Source organism: Amblyomma mixtum, chromosome 1 (genome assembly GCF_055824585.1).
Source record: "Amblyomma mixtum isolate Tamu chromosome 1, ASM5582458v1, whole genome shotgun sequence".
NCBI classification, from domain to species: Eukaryota; Metazoa; Arthropoda; class Arachnida; order Ixodida; family Ixodidae; genus Amblyomma; species Amblyomma mixtum.
Genome location: NC_143012.1, coordinates 157,509,419 through 157,516,333, shown reverse-complemented (window position 1 = coordinate 157,516,333; position 6,915 = coordinate 157,509,419). Strand labels below are relative to the sequence as shown.

The 6,915-nt window shown below is 47.6% G+C and overlaps 1 pseudogene; it reads right to left on the bottom strand.

Moving 5' to 3' along the window:
- Positions 1–628: 628 nt before the first annotated feature.
- On the bottom strand, positions 629–4,431 carry LOC149369485 (uncharacterized; annotated as a pseudogene).
- Positions 4,432–6,915: the final 2,484 nt, after the last annotated feature.

Genomic DNA, 6,915 nt, shown 5'->3' with positions numbered 1-6,915 from the left:
TCATGAAGGGAGGGATGGTGATAAAGCTTGTGGAAGAGTGATAGACGGGAAATTTTTCGGCGCAGTGCTAAGTTATCTAACTCGGCTTTATTCTACAATGAGGTGACGCTAGTGTAACATGAATAATTAGAAAAGATGAATCGCGCAGCACGGTTTTGCAGGGCTTCGATGTTACTGATGATATAATTCTGATGAGGATCCCAAATGGCAGATGCGTATTCGAGTTTCGGACGGATTACTGTGGTGTAGGCTAGTTTTTTGACATGTGTCGCGGCCTCTTTTAAATTATGTTTGAGAAGTCCGAAAGTACGGTTAGCGGAGGCAAGAGTGAGATTAATATGATGATTCCATGATAAGTCGGATTGAAGGTTAATGCCAAGATACTTGTAACTTGTAGTGAATTCTACACAATTGTTATCAAGAAAGTAGGCGGTAGGAATACGTGGCTTGTTGGTGAAAGACATGAGCTTAGGTTTGGAAAGATTTAACGGCATTAACCAATTAGAACACCATGTGCTTATCGCTTCAAGATCATACTGCAGTGGCTGGCTGTCAGTGTTACAGGTTATACATCGATAAAGCACACAATCGTCAGCAAATAGTCTGATTCTGGACGTCACACAATTGGGTAAGTCATTAATATAGATGAGGAAAAGTAAAGGTCCCAGTACACTGCCTTCTGGAACTCCAGACATAACATTAGCGTAACATGAGTTAGAGCTGTTAACTGATGTGACCTGGATTCTAGATGAGAGAAAATCTGCTATCCATGCAATAATATTAGGGTGAATGTTCAGTTGGGAAAGTTTAAGCAACAACCCTTGGTGTGGAACGCGATCAAATGCTTTAGAAAAATCTAAAAATATTGCGTCAACTTGAAAACCAGCGTCAATCAGTGCATGAATATCGTTAATAAAACCGGCAAGTTGGGTGTCCCATGAGTAGCTCTTGCGAAAACCCTGCTGATGATCGAAGATAATGTTATGATCTTCAAGGTAGTTGATGACCTGAGTATGTATAATATGCTCGAGTAATTTACAAACTGTACTTGTTAAGGAGATGGGACGATAGTTAAGCGGAGAAGCACGATAACCTGATTTGAAAATGGGTATTATCTTTGCTATGCGCCAGTCGTTGGGAATGGTGCCAGTTGATAGCGACTGGGAAAATAATGCGGTTAACATGGAACAAATGCTATGTGATGTATTCCTCAAAATTTTATTATTGAAGTCCATATGATCAGCGCTAGAAGATGTTTTGAGATTGTTTAGTAGAGATAAAACACCAGGCTCACTGATGTCTATCTCGTTCATAGTTAGTCCCACTAATGCGCTTAATGTAGGCAGGGAAGTAATGTCTTCATCTGTGAACACAGTTACAAACGCATCGTTAAGAAGTTGAGCGCACTCTGAATCAGGGATGGGAACACCAACAGAATCTGTAAGAGTGATGTCAGGTCGAATTACTGGGTTTACCACACGCCAAAAACGGCGAATATTATTTTTCAGCATGGAAGACAAGTCATGAGAAAAAAAGTTGCGCCGAGTAGATTTTAATAGTGCCTTATAATCCTTTTCACATGCTCTGTATTTGTCATGTGAACTCACAAGACCATTCAGTTTTGCCTGTCTGTAAAGTTTTTCTTTTTGTTGTTCAGCCGCCGAAGACGGTTGGTAAACCAAGGAGTACTGCTATCACAGGTAATGGTTAACATGGGAATGAACTGGTCGATGAGATCATTGAGGGCAGTTTTAAAAAGGATCCAGTTCTGCTCTATAGAGCGAGAGCAGAAATCATGCAAAAATTTATCAGAAAACTTTAACAATTCTGCATTAATTGCATCAAAATTGGCTTTGCCGTAACATCTTATTTTCTTTTTAGTAGTTATCTTTTTATTAGCGCGAAAATTAATGTACCCAGTGATAACATCGTGGTCAGAGATGCGTTCCTCATGAGTTATGCCTGAAAATATATCAGGTTTGTTTGTGAGACCTAAGTCAAGTACATTGGAAGAGGCTTTAGTTGATCGTGTTGGTTGGTTAATGAGATGTGTTAATGAAAACTCAAGGCAAGTGCTGACAAAAGAATGTGCTTCTGCACCTGTGTCCACTACCGGAAGTGTTGACCAATTAATTCTTGAAAAATTAAAATCTCCAAATATAATAACAGCGGAATTGGGAAAAGGTGCATACATTTCACTGAGCACCCGATGATATTCACCTGAAAACGCACCAGACATGTCGGGCGGACGGTAGAAAACGCCGATGATGACACGAAATGTACCATCATTCAAAGAAACCCAAACACATTCAAGGAAAGAGTCGATAACGATAGGTGCGGCAATGAATTCTTCCTTTATCGCGATGAAAACACCGCCCCCCCCCCCCGTTCGCAATTGTCTATCACAGCGAAAAAATTTGAAATTGCATGCACTGGCAAAGATGTTGGCATCATGAATAGTGTCTTTCAGCCACGTCTCAGTTAGTACCACTAAAGAAGCTTGACATGAATCGATGAAAGATGGTAGTGCAATACCGTTAGCTACAACACTTCTAATGTTCGTGTACAAAAACAGCCATTCGTTATCATTACCACAATGTAATTTGGCAGGTGAGGGGGTCGATGAACTCAGGTTTACGGAAACTGAGGGAGGACGTCATTCGCCATCCTCGCGCCCTGATACAATAGCTCGACTTTCGTTGGCGTTCCACATGTAAAGATCATCGTTAACGAAGAGCTTGTTGAAAACGAGTCGCACTTTATCCCCATCTTTCTTAATAGATTTTTAAAACTGGAGAAGCTTCCGTCGCTTTTCGCGAACGGTTTCGGAGTAATCGCGCGAGATGCTAAAATTCGTGTTTTTTAACTTATAGCCGCGGATCATGACAGTGTCAACTTCCCTTTCATTAAAAAATTTGGCTATGATAGGCCGCTTTTTCTCGGAAGAAAAGCGGCCCACGCGATGCGCTCTGGAAACAGATTCAACAGTAAGCCCAAGTTTTTCTTTACAAAAGTCATTTACGAGACGTTCAGACTCCTCCCAAGTTTCAGACTTCTCTGGATCATCTATACCGTAAAATAGAACATTGGATCGCCTAAAGCGATTTTCATGGTCGTCAATTTTTTCCTGTACAATTGCGAGACCCTTGTCGCTGTTCACCACGAACTCAGCAGATGGTGCGGTTGCAAATTTCTGCTCTGAATCGTGAACTCGCTTTGTAAGTTTTTCTACGTCAATTTTTAAGTCTGCGTGAATCTGAAGCACTTTGTTGACAGAGTCTTGAAGGACTGCATTGCTAGCTTCAAGGCGTAAGATGGAACCAGTCACAAGGTCCAGCTTTTCCTCTTGAGCCTTAGTCATGGGTCCCGGGTTTAGCTCGACATCGGCTCCCAAAACCAGCAGACACCATAAATAGGATACACAAGCGCGGAAACTTTTCAAAACATGAGGTGGCCACGACACCGCTAAAAGACACGTCATCGTCACGGTAAGAATAAGCGTCATAGTAACCAACCTGTAGAAACATCACTGGTGAGCGTGGGATCGCAGTGGCGGTGCCGTGGCCTAGAGGGGCGTCGAAAGGCGCGCACTTTTGTACCGCCCGATCAGCAGTCAGAGTCCCACGTTGCCAGACGGAATCGACCACTGCGTCCAGAAGTGGCGGAGCATCCAGAATAGGTGAAACAGACAAAAAACATGTTGATAGGCCGCAGTCGGTTGACGTACACGCGCCGAGCTGGGAGCTTGTATCGTTGAGCCATTCCGTCTTGTGCATCGTCCATAGCCGGCCCAGGAAAATCAGCAGCAGGACCTGTAGAAACATCACTGGTGAGCGTGGGATCGCAGTGGCGGTGCCGTGGCCCAGAGGGGCGTCGAAAGGCGCGCACTTTTGTACCGCCCGATCAGCAGTCAGAGTCCCACGTTGCCAGACGGAATCGACCACTGCGTCCAGAAGTGGCGGAGCATCCAGAATACGTGAAACAGACAAAAAACATGTTGATAGGCCGCAGTCGGTTGACGTACACGCGCCGAGCTGGGAGCTTGTATCGTTGAGCCATTCCGTCTTGTGCATCGTCCATAGCCGGCCCAGGAAAATCTGCAGCAGGACCTGTAGAAACATCACTGGTGAGCGTGGGATCGCAGTAGCGGTGCCGTGGCCCAGAGGGGCGTCGAAAGGCGCGCACTTTTGTACCGCCCGATCAGCAGTCAGAGTCCCACGTTGCCAGACGGAATCGACCACTGCGTCCAGAAGTGGCGGAGCATCCAGAATAGGTGAAACAGACAAAAAACATGTTGATAGGCCGCAGTCGGTTGACGTACACGCGCCGAGCTGGGAGGTTGTATCGTTGAGCCATTCCGTCTTGTGCATCGTCCATGGCCGGCCCAGGAAAATCAGCAGCAGGACCTGTAGAAACATCACTAGTGAGCGTGGGATCGCAGTGGCGGTGCCGTGGCCCCTCCACTGCGATCCCGAAGAAAAGACTGAAGAAAAGAAGCTCACCTTTTTTATGAATGGTTTAAAGGAGGAGCTGCTCGCCGGCCTGATCCAAGATCCTCCAAAAAACATCGCCGAGTTTGTGGTCGAAACTTCTGCCGTCGAAAAGACCCTTGACGCCCTGACCATCGGTTCAACCGACCACTTCAAGTGCTCACTCTCCAGATGATGGCCCTGCAAGCGGGGAAACCTGCGAGATCTAATACTCAAAATTGTTCGGGAAGACCATCACCGACTGCTGCCATCGCCATAGCAGCAGGCTCAGGTGGCGTCGCAGAAGGACATCATCCATGAAGAACTGCAGTATACGCTTGGCTCTGACACACCGGCGACACCAACGGCAGCTGTATCCATGACCTAGCCGCCGCACTACGCAGTCCTGCACTCTAACGAGACCTCCAAGCCCTCTTCAACTGGAACCAGCTCTACAAGAACGGCACACCTAAGGCCACGCACGCCCGCCTTACGAGCGACGCAACGACTATAGTAAATGCGACGAGTGGAAGACTCCCGGCAAGAGCCCACTGTGCTTCCGTTGTTGCTATACTCAGCACAAAGTTCGCCATTGCCCGTACTGAAGCATCGAGCTGAGCGGTTTCGCCATCGACGTGTCACGACTGCTCCCTACCCAACGACCACGGGAAATCGACGACTACCTAGCATAGGGTGTACATGTCGTCAAGCCGTCTGCACCGCTCACCGTCGCCGTCCACCACACGTTTTGCATCACCTGGCCACAGATACGACGCGGCTATCCGAGCAGGGTCTTCCAACCCCCCTAGGACAAACTAGAGAGAGCAGCGTCAGGATGTGAGGTCGCTCACAAGCAAAACAATGAAGACCTCGACCATGACCCGAACCGCCTTTAATACGGCGCCGCCACCCAAAAAAGCTTCGACGACATACCCTACCCACGATTTACATACACGACAAAGCCGTCCCCCGACGCCGAGGATGACGCGCAGCGCAATAGCGAGTACATCCGACCTAGAAGTGGTTATCGACGGCTGGAAAGTTATGGCTCAAGTAGACACAGGGGCCGATTATTCGGTGATAAATGAAACATTCGCTGCGGAGCTAAGTAACGACCGCTTGCGACGACAAACATACAAACCGCAGGGGGCCACCACAATAGGCCATCAGGACGATGCACAGCACGAGTGATTCCAAAGAGACATACCTATCCCACGACCTTCTTTGTGCCATGGAAATGTTCCTACAAGGGATCCTGGGCAAGGATTTCCTTAATAAACATCAGGCAATCTTCGATCTTCGATCGAAGCTCATCACGCTTCCGACGAATGAAGCCATCCCTTCGATGACAGCCAAGAAGAATGTTGCCCTGAGTGTACTGAAAGAAGAAGTGAACGTCCCGCCCCGATCAAGCGTCATGGTCACCTTAGCTGCCACAGATGCCAAGAACATGGAAGCTCTGATCGAGGGGAAGAAGGAGTTGCTGCTTGAGCGAGGAGACGGCATCGCAAGGGACTCTGCACATTTCCGGAATGGTCAAATTGAAGTTCTGCTGGTGAAATTTGCGAAGAATACTTGCAGATTAACAAGGAAACGGCAGTTGCTTTCTTCGACAAACTATCTGACATTTCGGAAGCCTTCGCCCTCCTTGAACGAGCCCCAGAAGAATTTCCTAAGGAAGATCACAAACACGTCTTCGACATAAACGCAGCCCTGCCACGGAACAAACAAGACCATATCCGCAACCTGCTTCGAAGCTACGAGTGCTTCTCGAACAGCCGAATGTCCAGCAAATGCCAATGGCCGAGCATCAAATTCTTAACGACCAGCCCGCCCGACCTCTCCGCCAGAGCCCCTACCGTCTGTCGCCGCAAGAACAAGCGGTCCGGACCAAATGAAAGAAATGCTTCGTGTCGATGTCACCCAGCCATCGAAGAGCCCCTGGGCGGCACCGGTGATCTAGTGATGAAGAAAGGGGGCGCACGTCGATTCTCCGCCCATTACCTCTGCTTGAATAACATAACGAAGAAAGACGTGTGCCCCCTCCCCCGCATCGACGACACACTGGACTGGCTCTGCAGAGCCAAGTATTTCTCATCGATGGACCTCAAGAGCGGCTACTGGAAAACTGAGGTCGATGAAATGGACCATGTTCATCCCTCCAGATGGCGTTTTCGAGTTCAAGGTAGTGCCTATTCGTCTCTGTGCCACGCTAGCGATGTTCCAGTGAGTAATAGACACAATGCTAGCATGCATGAAGTGAAAACTTTGTCTGGTATATTAAGACGATGTCGCTGTCTTCGCCTCAAACTTTGAAGAGCCTCTAAAAGGCTTCGAACAGTACTAGAGGAAATCAAGTCGTCCGACCTAACTTTGAAAGCAGAGGATAGCCACTTTGACTATGAAGAGCTTCTGTTTCTAGGATACATCGTTAGCAAGGAAGATG